Source organism: Eubalaena glacialis, chromosome 3 (genome assembly GCF_028564815.1).
Source record: "Eubalaena glacialis isolate mEubGla1 chromosome 3, mEubGla1.1.hap2.+ XY, whole genome shotgun sequence".
Classification (NCBI taxonomy): Eukaryota; Metazoa; Chordata; class Mammalia; order Artiodactyla; family Balaenidae; genus Eubalaena; species Eubalaena glacialis.
In genome coordinates this window covers 154,023,022-154,041,356 of record NC_083718.1, presented here as the reverse complement: position 1 = coordinate 154,041,356, position 18,335 = coordinate 154,023,022, and the positions used below count along the sequence as shown (strand labels likewise).

General features: G+C 37.1%; 1 protein-coding gene across 1 annotated transcript in view; it reads right to left on the bottom strand.

Moving 5' to 3' along the window:
* AGBL4 (AGBL carboxypeptidase 4) overlaps positions 1-18,335 on the bottom strand; it is a 1,403,755-nt gene that overhangs the window by 948,856 nt on the left and 436,564 nt on the right. The gene's annotated exons all lie outside the window — the stretch shown is intronic.

Here is an 18,335-nt window from a genome sequence, read left to right as displayed (position 1 = left end):
ATCACAGTACCATGGAATATAGGAATCAAAATATCCATTATTAGATGAGGAAATAGAAACTCAAAGATGTTAAGTGATATTCCTACTCTCACAAATCTAGTAAGTAGTGAAGATGGGATTTAAATCAGGTATGTGTATCTGACAGATGGCACAAATAATAGGTGGAAGCTATAGGGAGACAGGTTTCAGGTTAATATAAGAAAGAACTTACTAGCCATCAGATCAGTCCAACAATAAAATGAGCTGACTCTATAAAAAGTGAGTTCCCTATCACTAGATGTGTCCAAGAAGAGGCCGAATAGCCACTGGGTCAGGTCATTTTAGAGGAAACTCTTGTACGCTGAATTCCCTTCTAGCTCTGAGAGTCTACTTCAACATTCATGTGACAAAAACAAAGAAACAAACAAATAAAACCTGTTCAGAAAAAAATTCTGGCTTTCCCAGAACTCATCTTTTTTTTTTTTTTTTTTGATCAAGATCTGTGAGGCATGATTTTTTGACCAAAGATAGTAGATTCTTAGTTAGAAAGGCTCTTGGAATAATTTAGTCCAATCTTTTAACTCCTTCATTTCATAAATAGAGAAACTGATGCCTTAGGAGAGGAAGCAAATTCCTCAAGTTCAAAGAGTGGATTACAGTAAAAACAGGAACTAGAATTAAGTTGTCCTGATGCTCAGGTTGGTGTACTATACTGGGTTGCATCTCTTCAAAAAGAATCAACCATGTGTAGAAGACAGATATGGTTACTACTTAAACCAGTAGCTTCAGAGCCAAACATCCTTTTCAACTTCTCTTAGAGCTTGACCTTCCTAGAGAGCAAGGTTCAACAGAAAAAGGCCAGGTCCAGAAGTTTGTCTTTTTCATGGTATTTTCCACCAACCAACATACAAGTTTAAAGAACACATTCTAAGGAAATTGTATGAATTTGTGATTCCCTCTTGGAGAGATTTTAAGCTCATTAAACAATGATTCATATATATGTTATCTTCTCTCTCTTTGTTTTAGCATATTTAGAATTGTTGATGTTCTTCAATATATAATACTCTCCACTTTATATATAATTCAGATAGAATTTAATACAAACTTATTATGTAAGTTAAGCATTTCTCACTCTACTTTGCCTATTGAAAATACCTCAGGCGATGGGAGGTTAACCAAGATGGTGGAGTAGAAGAAGGTGCTCTCACTCCCTCTTGCGAGAACACCAGAATCACAACTGGCTGCTGGACAATCATCGACAGGAAGACACTGGACTTCACCAAGGAGGATACCCCACATCCAAGGACAGAGGAGAAGCCACAGTGAGACGGTAGAAGGGGCGCAATCAGAGTAAAATCAAATCCCATAACTGCTGGGTGGGTGACTCACAGACTGGCGAACACTTATACCACAGAAGTCCACCCACTGGAGTGAAGGTTCTGAGCCCCACGTCAGGCTTCCCAAACTGGGAGTCTGGCAACGGGAGGAGGAATTCCTAGAGAATCAGACTTTGAAGCCTAGTGGGAATTGATTGCAGGACTTCGACAGGACTGGGGGAAACAGAGACCCCACTCTTGGAGGGCGCACACGGAATAGTGTGCACATCGGGACCCGGGGGAAGGAGCAGTGACCCTGGGGGAGACTGAACCAGACCTACCTGCTAGTGTTGGAGGGTCTCCTGCAGAGGCGGGGGCTGGCTCTGTTTCACCGTGGGGACAAGGACACTGGCAGCGGAGGTTTTGGGAAGTACTCCTTGGCGTGAGCCCTCCCAGAGTCTGCCATTAGCCCCACCAAAGAGCCCAGGTAGGCTCCAGTGTTGGGTTGCCTCAGGCAAAACAATCAACAGGGAGGGAATCCAGCTCCACCCATCAACAGTCAAGTGGATTAAAGTTTCATGGAGCTCTGACCTCCACAGCAATAGTCAGCTCTACCTACCACCAGAGCCTCCCATCAAGCCTCTTAGATAGCCTCAACCACCAGAGGGCAGACAGCAGAAGCAAGAAAAACTACAATCCTGCAGCCTGTGGAACAAAAACCACATTTACAGAAAGATAGACAAGATGAAAAGGCAGAGGGCTATATACCAGATGAAGGAACAAGAAAAAACCCCAGAAAAACAACTAAATGAAGTGGAGATAGGCAACCTTCCAGAAAAAGAATTCAGAATAATGATAGTGAAGATGATCCAGGACCTCGGAATAAGAATGGAGGCAAAGATTGAGAAGATGTAAGAAATGTTCAACAAAGACCTAGTAGAATTAAAGAACAAAAAAAACAGAGATGACCAATACAATAACTGAAATGAAAACTACACAAGAAGGAATCAATAGCAGAATAACTGAGGCAGAAGAATGGATAAGTGACCTGGAAGACACAATGGTGGAATTCACTGCTGCGGAACAGACTAAAGAAAAAAGAATGAAAAGAAATGAAGACAGCCTAAGAGACCTCTGGGACAACATTAAACGCAACAAAAATTCGCATTATAGGGGTCCCAGAAGGAGAAGAGAGAGAGAAAGGACCAGAGAAAATATTTGAAGAGATTATAGTCGAAAACTAACCTAACATGAGAAAGGAAATAGCCACCCAAGTCCAGGAAGCGCAGAGAGTCCCATACAGGATAAACCCAAGGAGAAACACGCCGAGACACATAGTAATCAAAGTGGCAAAAATTAAAGACAAAGAAAAATTATTGAAAGCAGCAAGGGAAAAACGACAAATAACATACAAGGGAACTCCCATAAGGTTAACAGCTGATTTCTCAGCAGAAACTCTACAAGCCAGAAGGGAGTGGCATGATATACTTAAAGTGATGAAAGGGAAGAACCTACAACCAAGATTTCTCTACCTGGCAAGGATCTCATTTAGATTTGATGGAGAAATCAACATCTTTACAGACAAGCAAAAGCTAAGAGAATTCAGCGCCACCAAACCAGCTCTACAACAAATGCCAAAGGAACTTCTCTAAGTGGGAAACACAAGAGAAGAAAAGGACCTAGAAAAACAAACCCAAAACAATTAAGAAAATGGTCATAGGAACATACATATCGATAATTACCTTAAACGTGAATGGATTAAATGCTCTAACCAAAAGACACAGGCTTGCTGAATGGATACAAAAACAAGACCCATATATATGCTGTCTACAAGAGACCCACTTTAGACCTAGGGACACATACAGACTGAAAGTGAGGGGATGGAAAAAGATATTCCATGCAAAAGGATATCAAAAGAAAGCTGGAGTAGCTATACTCATATCAGATAAAATAGACTTTAAAATAAAGAATGTTACAAGAGACAAGGAAGGACACTACATAATGATCAAGGGATCAATCCAAGAAGAAGATATAACAATTATAAATATATATGCACCCAACATAGGGGCACCGCAATACATAAGGCAACTGCTAACAGCTATAAAAGAGGAAATTGACAGTAACACAATAATAGTGGGGGACTTTAACATCTCACTTACACCAATGGACAGATCATCCAAAATGAAAATAAATAAGGAAACAGAAGCTTTAAATGACACAATAGACCAGATAGATTTAATTGATATTTATAGGACATTCCATCCAAAAACAGCAGATTACACGTTCTTCTCAAGTGCGCACGGAACATTCTCCAGGATAGATCACATCTTGGGTCACAAATCAAGCCTCAGTAAATTTAAGAAAATTGAAATCATATCAAGCATCTTTTCTGACCACAACGCTATGAGATTAGAAATGAATTACAGGGAAAGAAACATAAAAAAAACAAACACATGGAGGCTAAACAATACATTACTAAATAACCAAGAGATCACTGAAGAAATCAAAGAGGAAATCAAAAAATACCTAGAGACAAATGACAATGAAAACACGATGACCCAAAACCTATGGGATGCAGCAAAAGCAGTTCTAAGAGGGAAGTTTATAGCTACACAAGCCTACATAAAGAGACAAGAAAAATCTCAAGTAAACAATCTAACCTTACACCTAAAGAAACTAGAGAAAGAAGAACAAACAAAACCCAAAGTTAGCAGAAGGAAAGAAATCATAAAGATCAGAGTGGAAATAAATGAAATAGAAACAAAGAAAACAATAGCAAAGATCAATAAAACTAAAAGCTGGTTCTTTGAGAAGATAAACAAAATTGATTAGCCATTAGCCAGACTCATCAAGAAAAAGAGGGAGAGGACTCAAATCAATAAAATCAGAAATGAAAAAGGAGAAGTTACAACAGACACCACAGAAATACAAAGCATCTTAAGAGACTACTTCAAGCAACTCTATGCCACTAAAATGGACAACCTGGAAGAAATGGACAAATTCTTAGAAAGGTATAACCTTCCAAGACTGAACCAGGAAGAAACAGAAAATATGAACAGACCAATCACAAGTAATGAAATTGAAACTGGGATTAAAAATCTTCCAACAAACAAAAGTCCAGGACCAGATGGCTTCACAGGGGAATTCTATCAAACATTTAGAGAAGAGCTAACACCTATCCTTCTCAAACTCTTCCAAAAAATTGCAGAGGAAGGAACACTCCCAAACTCATTCTATGAGGCCACCATCACCCTGATACCAAAACCAGACAAAGACACTACAAAAAAAGAAAATTACAGACCAATATCACTGATGAATATAGATGCAAAAATCCTCAACAAAATACTAGCAAACAGAATCCAACAACACATTAAAAGGATCATACACCACGATCAAGTGGGATTTATCCCAGGGATGCAAGGATTCTTCAATATATGCAAATCAATCAATGTGATACACCACATTAACAAACTGAAGAATAAAAACCATATGATCATCTCAATAGATGCAGAAAAAGCTTTTGACAAAATTCAACACCCATTTATGATAAAAACTCTCCAGAAAGTGGGCATAGAGGGAACCTACCTCAACATAATAAAGGCCATATATGACAAACCCACAGCAAACATCATTCTCAATGGTGAAAACCTGAAAGCATTTCCTCTAAGATCAGGAATGAGACAAGGATGTCCACTCTCACCACTATTATTCAACATAGTTCTGGAAGTCCTAGCCACGGCAATCAGAGACGAAAAAGAAATAAAAGGAATACAAATTGGAAAAGAAGAAGTAAAACTGTCACTGTTTGCAGATGACATGATACTATACATAGAGAATCGTAAAGCTGCCACCAGAAAACTGCTACAGCTAATTAATGAATTTGATAAAGTTGCAGAATGCACAGAAATCTCTTGCATTCCTATATACTAATGATGAAAAATCTGAAAGAGAAATTATGGAAACACTCCCGTTTACCATTGCAACAAAAAGAATAAAATACCTAGGAATAAACCTACCTAGGGAGACAAAAGACCTGTATGCAGAAAACTATAAGACACTGATGAAAGAAATTAAAGATGATACCAATAGATGGAGAGATATACCATGTTCTTGGATTGGAAGAATCAACATTGTGAAAATGACTATACTACCCAAAGCAATCTACAGATACAATGCAATCCCTATCGAATTACCAATGGCATTTTTTAACGGAACTAGAACAAATCATCTTAAAATTTGTATGGAGACACAAAAGACCCCAAATAGCCAAAGCAGTCTTGAGGGAAAAAAAACGGAGCTGGAGGAATCAGACTCCCTGACTTCAGACTATACTACAAAGTTACAGTAATCAAGACAATATGGTACTGGCACAAAAACAGAAACATAGATCAATGGAACAAGATAGAAAGCCCAGAGATAAACCCACACACCTATGGTCAACTAATCTATGACAAAGGAGGCAAAGATATACGATGGAGAAAAGACAGTCTCTTCAATAAGTGGTGCTGGGAAAACTGGACAGCTACATGTAAAAGAATGAAATTAGAATACTCTCTAACACCATACACAAAAATAAACTCAAAATGGATTAGAGACCTAAATGTAAGACTGGACACTATAAAACTGTTAGAGGAAAACATAGGAAGAACACTCTTTGACATAAATCACAGCAAGATCTTTTTTGATCCACCTCCTAAAGTAATGGAAATAAAAACAAAAATAAACAAATGGGACCTAATGAAACTTCAAAGCTTTTGCACAGCAAAGGAAACCATAAACAAGATGAAAAGACAGCCCTCAGGATGGGAGAAAATATTTGCAAACGAATCAACGGACAAAGGATTAATCTCCAAAATATATAAACAGCTCATTCAGCTCAATATTAAAGAAACAAACACCCCAATTCAAAAATGGGCAGAAGACCTAAATAGACATTTCTCCAAAGAAGACATACAGACGGCCACGAAGCACATGAAAAGCTGCTCAACATCACTAATTATTAGAGAAATGCAAATCAAAACTACAATGAGGTATCACCTCACACCAGTTAGAATGGGCATCATCAGAAAATCTACAAACAACAAATGCTGGAGAGGGTGTGGAGAAAAGGGAACCGTCTTGCACTGTTGGTGGGAATGTAAATTGATACAGCCACTATGGAGAACACTATGGAGGTTCCTTAAAAAACTAAAAATAGAATTATCATATGACCCAGCAATCCCATTACTGGGCATATACCCAGAGAAAACCGTAATTCAAAAAGACACATGCACCCGAATGTTCATTGCAGCACTATTTACAATAGCCAGGTCATGGAAGCAACCTAAATGCCCATCAACAGACGAATGGATAAAGAAGATGTGGTACATATATACAATGGAATATTACTCAGCCATAAAAAGGAACGAAATTGAGTCATTTGTTGAGACGTGGATGGATCTAGAGACTGTCATACAGAGTGAAGTAAGTCAGAAAGAGAAAAACAAATATCGTATATTAACGCATGTATGTGGAACCTAGAAAAATGGTACAGATGAACCGGGTTGCAGGGCAGAAGTTGAGACACAGATGTAGAGAACAAACGTATGGACACCAAGGGGGGAAAACTGCAGTGGGGTGGGGATGGTGGTGTGCTGAATTGGGCGATTGGGATTGACATGTATAAAGTGATGTGTATAAAATTGATGACTGATTAAAAAAAAAAAAAAAAAAAAAAGAAAATTCCTCAGGCAAGTAAGCTCAATGGGATGGGCTTGTTTAGGCAGGTTTGTAATGTACCGGCCAAAGGGACTACGAAAGCAGTAAGCCAATGCTTACCTCCCAGTGACCTCCCAGTGATAATGATGAAATGCTGCCTCCACTGGGCCTAGCATCTGGTGAAAGAGCTGCCTGATCTCCTTCTGTTTCAGTCAAGGCAAACCTGATAGGAGAATTAGACGGGATCTAGGAGCATATTGGAAATTGCAGCAAAGCATAACGGACAAAGTCAGGACCAGAAGGAGAAGATCAAGCATCAGATCTAAAAGGATAGTGCAAAGATGAAGGTAGGCACTGAAGCAAGAGGCCCGGAATTGATGCAAGGAAGAAACAGGTTAGGAAAAGGAATTTGAGGCAGGCCAGGCTTCACATTTCAGAATGAGGGCAAAAAGCTACAAGTAAAGGGAAATGGATGCCTGCATACTGCATTCTAGGAAGGGGCATAGTGGTGAGTTTTGCACAGGTTAGGAGTGAACAAAGTTTCTTATGTGAGGCTCTGTAGATTTCCTCCTATCTTCCTGGACAAACTTTCTCAAACTTTGTTGGCTTCTTTTCCTATACCTAACCCTTAAAAGCTGGCATTCACTGTGGTTCTTTCCTAGGCCCTCTTTTCAAACAACATACCATTACCAGGCAATGTCATTCGTGGCTTAAACACTGATGGTTCCCAATTCTGTATCTCCAGCCTAGATCACTCTTTTAAATTCCTGTCCCATAGAGTGAACTCTTTACTAACCAGTTCTACTTGATGTCTTGCAGATATTTCAAATTCTACATGTCCAAACTGAAATTATAATCTTCTCTTCAATCTGATTTCTTCACTGTTCCCTATTCTCAGGACATGACACCACAACATACACAGTTAGTTGTCCAAGCCAAAAACTTGGTTCACATTCTCTATGACTTTTAATTCACTGTCTATGTCTAATCATAAACAAGTTCTGTTGATTCTACCTGCTAAATATCTCAAGCACTTCCACTTCCCTCCATACCATTGTCTTTATGCCAATCTTGTCCATCATCATCTCTCACCTGAAGAATTGTATTAACCTCTTACTTGGATTGCACTGATTGGGTCTTTGTCCCCTAACATTCTTTCCTCACCCACCAGGTAAAATGATCTTTCTCAAGTGAAATTCTGAACAAGTTGCTCTTCTGTGAAAAATTTTTAATGATTTCTCAGGAAATCTTTTTTTTAAAATTATTAACCCTCAGATAGCATTCAAACCTCTTAACATCACTTACAAGGCCTTTTGTGATATGGCTTCTGCATACCTCTTTACTCTTAGCAACATTCTCCTCCCCACTTCTTACCTACCCCATGCCCCCGCCCACAAATCACATCCCAACCATATAGGACAGCAACTCTAGGACCAAGGTGAGGCAAATGAGGTGCCATGGGTGCAAAATATAATGAGGCATTCACTCTCAGGTGCCGACCTTATACATGCATAACCCTGAAAGTAAGTGCCTCTTTAAGAGTGAGGTGCCCAAGGTATACAATTTAAGAAGGCACAGCTTTACAAAGGTAAGATTATTTTGTTATCCCAATTTAAGAGATGAGGAAACTGAGACTCAGAAAGTTTAACTTAAAATAGTCCAAGTTCAGATAGCTAAGAAAGAAAGGATTTGAACTCCAAAAGCTTTTGCTTTTTATACTATATCATATTGTCTCCAACTTTTTTCTTTTTAAATAAAGAATAAATTAATAATAAAATATGAGCTAGGGGACAAAACTACAGTTATGCACACTTATTAGGAATGACTTATTAATACTAGATTAACTATGGTGGGATGAGAGGGATGTGTTTAATTCTTAAGCACAAGGGAATTTTTAGTTTACTCTCTACCTTTTCAAATTATTCCATCTCTCTGTGGTAACACTGAGATTGTCAGAAGTTCCTTGCTTCCTTCCTAGGAAAATGTATTTGCACTCATTTAAAAATAAATTAGTGACTATGTAAGTCTTGTAGGTTAATACAGATTGCATTAACATTAGCTTGCCAATTTTCTCAAAGGATTTGTCAATCATGCCTGTTATAAAATCAGAATACAGCAACTGGCTCTGTTTTCATTATACCATGAAATTTAGTACATCAGAATACATTTCCTTTATTCAAATCTGAAGGAAGAATTTTAGGAAAACATTCCTTTCATTTGATTAGCAATTGGAGGCCCTGCTACTAGAGCTGCTCTAGGCTGCTGATTGTTTTAGAGGGAGTGTATGGAGACTCCTTGCTTCTCACACTGCTCCAGTTAGTCAGAACCCAGAGTCCTGATTATTCACCTTGAAATCAGACAGCAAGTCACATGCTCTTTCTCAAATATGTGCCCAACTTACTCTCAACTACCTTTATAGAAATACAAAGAGAATATTTACCTGTTTTTCAAAAGTAATCTAAGAAAGATGTCACCATAAGCCTTGCTCTTTTAAAATAGTAATACTCAACAGATTAATGAATTCACCTCTTGTTAGAAGCGGTACCCACCCATACACCTGGTTTAAACATACCCAACCCTCTGGCATCATGCCATAAAGAATCTGGAAAATCCAGCCATAGGGGAAAAACTCCATCCCTATTTATGACCCCTACCCATCAAACTCCTTTAACCAGCCACTTCATGCTCTTTATAAGATCCTGTGTTCCTTGGCTCTCCTTATCCAGTTTCTAATGTTTCCTGGCCACCCTCCTCAGACTGGTGACCTATTCAGCCCTCTCGCTCTGACTCATTGCTCCCAGCTACCTACTTTACTCTTAGCTTATGCATTCTCCTTTGATTTCAGCATCATCTTCACTTTTAGATGAAGAGAAATCTCACTGCCAGCCCCACATATGAAAAAATGCCTGAATAAATAAAAATATCTTCATGTGCTATAAACTTGTTCTGGAAATCTGAGGGAAAAAAAGTACATTTCTCCTACATACAACCAGAGGCCAAACAGGCACTCTTAGCACTCCATGTATGTGTCCTAAGTCAAGAAACAGGAAAAAATAGTATGGATAATTTTTTCTCTGTTGTAAGCGATAGTTACAAAATTCAAGCTATGATAAAAGAATAAAGAAACACATTCTTTGCCCCCAAACAGTTATAAATGTTAGGAAAAAAACGTAAGTCAAATGTGATCGAAGATACTCAACACGGTACCTGGTAAGATTTAGAAAATTAATTAAATGTTCAAGAGTAAACAGTAGGGGAGACAGAAAAGGGACAGTGGAATTAAGATTTATGGAAGCACTAGTAAGTGCCAGGCATTATGCTATGAGTTTTACTCAGATTCTTCCATTCAGTTCTTATAATAGCCCTGAGAAGTCCAAACAGTTTAAGCAACATCTAACATCTATATGTATTTACAGTGTAACTGATGTTGCACTAAATGTTTTACATGTGTTATTTTTATCCTAATGACAGCTATATGAGATAGGTGCCATTATCATCTTAGCTTTACAAATGAAAAACTATGGTTTACAAAAGTAACTGTCCTTCTGAGGTCAGGCAGCTAGTAATTCATACAGGTAGGATTTGAACCCTGGCACTCTGACAACTAAATTCATGATCTTGACCAGGTAATCAAAGGGTAGATTTCAACAATTAAAGACAAAGGCATCAGGAATAATTGGAACTCAGGTTTCTAAGTCACAAAAATTAGACTCTTTTTTTATGACTAAAAGAATCTAAATTAAATGTCGCTAAACCTCAATGCTGATTATGTTATTTTCAAAGATCTACAATACTAGCTAACATTTATTTGTTTGAATTTTTAAATTTTTGTTACAAAACATTTAAGAATACTAAAAACCCAGATTTAACTTGTGTTAATATTTTGCCAGCTTCAGATCTTTGAAAACAAAGAAAATATTAAAGTTTTTCTTGGAATCATCTCTTCACTAGAAAACCATTCTCCTCCTTTTCTGTCTGAAATAACCACTATCTTGCAGTTGTTATATATTCTTTACCTACACATTTTTGTACTTTTGTCACATATAATTTTTTCATATTAATCTAGTATTCAGCAGACTCTATAATTAGTTCCAACAGTTAATCTGTAGATTTTCTATGGATTTTTCTCTTGAAATTTCTATGTAGACAATCATATCATCTGTAAACAAATAGTATTGTTTCTGTTTTTAAGATAATTATGTTTCTTACTGCTGTTTCTTATGTTATACATATGGGTTAAAGCCTCAGATGGAATGTTGAATAGACATATGGGCAGCAAGCATCTTTTCTTGTTCTTTTTAAGGAAAATGTTTCTAAGGCTTTTACAACAATTTTGGGCTTTAATAAATAATCTCTATCTAGTTAAAGAAATTCCCTTCAATTCCCACTTTTCTAGGAGATTTAATCATAAATAGTTATTGAATTTTGTATTTTTTTTCATCTATTGAGATGATCATATAGGTTTTGCTACTTTAAACTGTTCATGTGGTAAATTAAACTAACAGTAATTAAAATATCCTTGAATTTTTTGATAAATCCCACCTTTTAAAATTATTTTGTCTACACACTCCTGTATTTTAGTGTACATGATGGATTTGATTTGTAAATATTTATTTTGGAGTTTTGCATTAATACGTATAAGTGTTATGGACCTATAGATTTTCCTTCTAGTATCATCTTTGTCTGGTTTTGTTATCAAAGTTTTATCAGCCCCTTAAATGAGTTAAGTTTGGTTTACTTTTGTTTTAAGTTGCAGATGGACTTACTTCAAAGTCAGAGAACATCATGGCTAGCAAGTCCAATGTATCATATCTTAGAAATTTTACCTCATTTCTTTAGTTTCCACCTGAAAAATCCTGGGGAAGAACTCTAATTTTTTTTGCTTGAATCAACCAAATGTGGTTTAGGCAGCTCCTTTCCAAACCACATGGCTGGAGTGGGAAAAGGAGAATTTCTAAGAAGAAAGTAGGGATTCTAGGAAGACAGTGGTATAGCTATACACTACATATATCTTCCATGTTCATTCTAACATGCCATAACTAAAAAGAACACATAATAAGCACAAATATTGATTAAAGGAAAAAGAAAAGGATTTGTAGCTAAGCTTAACTACCTACTACCTGTGTAATTTTGGACCAACTATTTCACCTCTTTGAGATCCTCTTTCCTCAGCTATAAGGAAGGAAAAGAAAATATCTACCTCAGAGGCAGGTAGAGTTGAATGAGCTTGCCTATGAGCTTCTTGAGTAGGGAGGCCATGTCTGTATCCCCAGCACTCCACACAAAGTAGCTCAGTGATAGCTGAATGAATGACTCCTGGGATATAGAATTCATTTAAGGCACCCAACCCTGTGCCTAATTCAGTCCTACTTACATAATTCATGCCTAATTATTCTTTTCACACTCCTGAGGAGGCACAGTAATATTAGCTTTAACTGCTTTAAAAACCCCTCCCGCCTCAGATGTTTTGTAGACCTTCTGGGAAGATAAAGCCATCCTAGTTGTAACCAAACCTTTGAAAATGTCTAGGTCTCCCTTCTAGCTCATCCACGCTAAATTACCAAATAGTGTAAAGGGAAAGTACAAGAAAAGGGAGTTCTAAATTGACCATGTTCTCCCCCGACTCCTCAAGAAAAAAAAAAAAAAAGGCAAAAGATAGTAAGACACTAGAAAAGCTGCTCTGGCTTTGAAATGCCATATTTGACCTTAGTTCTGGGAACATAATAAGTTTCACTCATTTATCTATTCCAGAAGGAATTATCATGATTCAAAATCAGGAGACTGTGAGTATATGCAAAGGGCTAGATAGAAGCCAATGTTTAATGAAACACTGGTGAAACCTTCCCAGAAAAGGCTGGCTTAGTCAAGTTAAATCAAATCTCTGGTGAAAGCAAACTTGCTACAACAACATCAGCTGCCATTTATTGAGCATTTTCTAGGTAGCAGAGTCAGGATTAAAATACAGATCCGTCTAATGCCAAGGCTCGTGCTCTTTCCAATATGCAGTGTTGCTTTCTAATCAAAACAGCTCTGAAATTGACTAAAGGACTTTCCTGCAATTGAATCTGTGCTCATTTTACCACATGAACGTTTAGTCACTACATTGATAGAATTGTCAGACTTCAAGACTCCACTGTATGAGTGACTCTAAGTGAGTAGATTCTAGAAACTTCCCAAGGTAAGGAGAGCTGTTAAATTAGGCCTACAACTCTCATGGGATTCAGCAGCTATCTATCTCTATTTCCAATTAGCTATGAATGAACTATGGAAATACACAGCAGAACTCCAGTGCTATACAAGCTTAGAGGAGCAGACTAATACTTATTGAGCACTTACAAGTATCAGGCTTTACACTGAGCACTGTACATATATTTAATGCTCACCACAATTTTCTGAAGTAGTTATTATTCTTCACCATTTTACAGAAGTAACCAAGGCTTCTAAGTGTGAAAAGCAGAATTGGGAACCAGTTTATTATGCCTGTTGAATCCAAGCTTCTCCCTTATTTCTTATAGGGGAAGATTTGAGTGTCAATCAAAAAGGGAATAATGGAGCAGATAATTAGAGAAGGCATATCCTAGAGATAGATAGGGACCTATAAGGACAAGGAAAGTATAAATTTCCTGAGAAGCTAAATTAGTCATTGGCATTAACAGGTATGATTGAATAGCTTTCTCTTTAAAAAAAACATTAAAAATTAAAGGAAAAAGGTGATATCCATGCTCAAACACTGATTATTTGCAAGACGTTTTATACCATTCCTTTTTCCCATGCACTAAGACTCTGACCCTATACAAACCCCAGATCCTCAGTAAAAGAAGCATCCCTCCAATTATTCCAATCCTCTTTAATGAGATTTGCTTGGGAAATTTTAGTTACATTAAAGAGAAATCAGTGAGGGGTATAATTCTGGGAATGAGGCAGAGACACCAACTTCATTTTTGGAATATCAGCAGGAAGGACATCTCAAGAACAAAAGAAAGTTAAAAAGAACTAATCAGAGGGTGGGGCGGAGTCAAGATGGCAGACTAGGAGGACGTGGAATTCGTGTATTCGTACAACTAGGGCACCTACCAGGCACCGGTGGGGTACCATGGACACCTAAGGGGATGGGAGGAACCCCCAGTGACCAGTTATTTCAATTATATTTTTATTTTTCCTATTATATTTTTTACCTTTCTAATTTTATTTTGTTTTATATTATTTGATATTGTACTGCTCCTTATTTCTTTTTTTCTTTTTTTTTTTCCTGTGCCATGCAGCTTGCAGGATCTTGGTTCCCAGGCCAGAGGTTGGGCCCAAGCTCCTGTGATGGAAGCTGAGTCCAAACCACTGGACTAACAGAGAACCTCAGACCCCAGGGAATATTAATTGGAATGAGGCCTCCCAGAGGTCATCACAGCACCAAGACCCAGCTCTATACAACTGCCTGTAAATTCCAGTGCTGGACGCTTCAGGCCAAAAACCAGTAAGACAGGAATACAACTCCACCCACCAAAAAAGAAAAAAAAAAAAAAATGAAACGACAAAAAAAATATGTTACAGATGAAGGACCAAGGTAAAAACCTACAAGACCAAATAAATGAAAACAAAATAGGCAACCTACCTGAAAAAGAATTCAGAGTAATGGTAGTAAAGATGATCCAAAATCTCGGAAACAGAATGGAGAAAATACAAGAAACATTTAATAAGGATCTACAAGAACTAAAGAGCACAACAATGATGAACAACACAATAAATGAAATTAAAAATACTCTAGAAGGAATCAATGGCAGAATATTGAGGCAGAAGAAGGGATAAGTGAGCAGGAAGATAAAATGGTGGAAATAACTGCCAGGGAGTAGAATAAAGAAAAAAGAATGAAAAGAATTGAGGACAGTCTCAAAACCTCTGGGACAACATTAAATGCACCAACGTTCAAATTAGAGGGGTCACAGAAGAAGAAGAGAAAGAGAAAGGGACTGAGAAAATACTTGAAGAGATTATAGTGGAAAACTTCCCTAATATGGGAAAGGAAATAGTCAATCAAGTCCAGGAAGTGCAGAGAGTCCCATACAGGATAAATCCAAAGAGAAACATGCCAAGACACATATTAATCAAACTATCAAAAATTAAATACAAAGAAAAACTATTAAAAGCAGCAAGGGAAAAGCAACAAAAAACATACAAGGGAATCCCCATAAAGTTAACAGCGGATGTTACAGCAGAAACTCTCCAAGCCAGAAGGGAGTGGCAGGACATATTTAAAGTGATGAAAGGGAAAAACCTACAACCAAGATTACTCTAACCAGCAAAGATCTCATTAAGATTCAATGGAGAAATTAAAACATTTACAGACAAGCAGAAGTTAAGAGAATTCAGCACCACAAAACCAGCTTTACAACAAATGCTAAAGGAACTTCTCTGGGCAGGAAACACAACAGAGGGAAAAGACCTACAACAACAAACCCAAAACAATTAAGAAAATGGTAATAGGAACATAAATATTGATAACTACCTTAAATGTAAATGGATTAAATGCTCCAACCGAAAGACATAGACTGGCTGAATGGATACAAAAACAAGACCCGTATATATGCTGTCTACAAGAGACCCACATCAGACCTAGGGACACATACAGACTGAAAGTGAGGGAATGGAAAAATACTCCATGCAAATGGAAATCAACAGAAAACTGGAGTAGCAATTCTCATATGAAACATAATAGACTTTAAAATAAATTCGATTACAAGAGACAAAGAAGGACACTACATAATGATCAAGGGATCAATCCAAGAACATATAACAATTGTAAATATTTATACACCCAACAAGGAGAATCTTAATACATAAGGCAAATGCTAACAGTCATAAAAGGGGAAATCGAAAGTAACAAAATCATACTGGGGGAATTTAACACCCCACTTTCACCAACGGACAGATCATCGAAGATGAAAATAAATCAGGAAACACAAGCTTTAAATGATACATTAAGCAAGATGGACTTAATTGATATTTATAAGACATTCCATCCAAAAACAACAGAATACACTTTCTTCTCAAGTGCTCATGGAACATTCTCCAGGATAGACGATATCTTGGGTCACAAATCAAGCCTTGGTAAATTTAAGAAAATTGAATTCGTATCAAGTATCTTTTCTGACCACAATGCTATGAGACGAGATATCAATTACAGGGGAAAAAATGTAAAAAATACAAACACATGGAGGCGAAACAATACCCTACTAAATAACCAAGAGATCAATGAAGAGATCAAAGAGAAAATCAGAACATACCTAGAAACAAATGACAATGAAATCACGATGAGCCAAAGCCTATGGGATGCATCAAAATAGTTCTAAGAGGGAAGATTATAGCAATACAATCCTACCTCAAGAAACAAGAAACATCTCAAGAAAACAACCTAAACTTACACCTAAAGCAATTAGAGAAAGAAGAACAAAAAAACCCCAAAGTTAGCAGAAGGAAAGAATTCATAAAGTTCGGATCAGAAATAAATGAAAAAGAAATGAAGGAAATGATAGCAAAGATCAATAAAACTAAAAGCTGGATCTTTGAGAAGATAAACAAAATTGATAAACCATTAGCCAGACTCATCAAGGGAAAAAGAGAGAAGACTCAAATCAATAGAATTAGAAATGGAAAAGGAGAAGCAACACATAACACTGCAGAAATACAAAGGATCATGAGAGATTACTACAAGCAACTGTATGCCAATAATATGGACAACCTGGAAGAAATGGACAAATTCTTAGAAAACCACAACCTTCCTAGACTGAACCAGGAAGAAATAGAAAATAGAAACAGACAAATCACAAGCACTGAAATTGAAACTGTGATTAAAAATCTTCCAACAAACAAAAGCCCAGGACCAGATGGCTTCACAGGTGAATTCTATCAAACACTTAGAGAAGAGCTAACACCTAACCTTCTCAAACTCTTCCAAAATATAGCAGAGGGAGGAACACTCCCAAAATCATTCTATGAGGCCACCATCACCCTGATACCAAAACCAGACAAAGATGTCACAAAAAAAGAAAACTACAGTCTAATATCACTGATTAAGATAGATGCACAAATCCTCAACAAAATACTAGCAAACAGAATCCAACAGCACATTAAAAGGATCATACACCACAATCAAGTGGGGTTTATCCTAGGAATGCAAAGAATCTTCAATATATGCAAATCAATCAATGTGATACACCACATTAACAAATTGAAGGATAAAATTCATATGATAATCTCAATAGATGCAAAAAAAGCTTTTGACAAAATTCAACACCCATTTATGATAAAAACTCTCCAGAAAGTAGGCATAGAGGGAACCTACCTCAAAATAATAACGGCCATATATGATAAACCCACAGCCAACATTGTTCTCAATGGGGAAACACTGAAACCATTTCCACTAAGATCAGGAACAAGACAAGGTTGCCCACTCTCACCACTGTTATTCAACATAGTTTTGGAAGTTTTAGCCATAGCAATCAGAGAACAAGAAGAAATTAAAGGAATCCAAATTGGAAATGAGGAAGTAAAACTGTCATTGTTTGCAGATGACATGATACTATACCTAGAGAATCCTAAAGATGCTACGAGAAGACTACTAGAGCTTATCAATGAATTTGGTAGAGTAGCAGGACACAAAATTAATGCACAGAAATCTCTTGCATTCCTATATACTAATGTTGAAAAATCTGAAAGAGAAATTAAGGAAACACTCCTATTTACCATTGCAACAAAAAGAATAAAATACCTAGGAATAAACCTACCTAAGGAGTCAAGAGACCTGTATGCAAAAAACTGTAAGACACTGATGAAAGAAATTAAGGATGATACAAACAGATGGAGAAATATACGATGTTCTTGGATTCAAAGAATCAACACTGTGAAAATGACTATACTACCCAAAGCAATCTAGAGATTCAGTGCAATCCCTATAAAATTACCTATGGCATTTTTCACAGAACTAGAACAAAAAATTTCACAATTTGTATGGAAACACAAAAGACCCCAAATAGCCAAAGCAACCTTGAGAAAGAAAAATGGAGGTGGAGTAATCAGATTCCCTGACTTCAGACTATACTACAAAGCTACAGTAATCAAGACAGTATGGTACTGGCACAAAAACAGAAATATAGATCAATGGAACAGGATAGAAAGTCCAGAAACCTATGCACATATGGTCACCTTATCTTTGATAAAGGGGGCAAGAGTATACAATGGAGAAAAAGCAGCCTCTTAAATAAGTGGTGCTGGGAAAACTGGACAGCTACATGTAAAAGAATGAAATTAGAACACTCCCTAACACCATATACAAACATAAACTCAAAATGGATT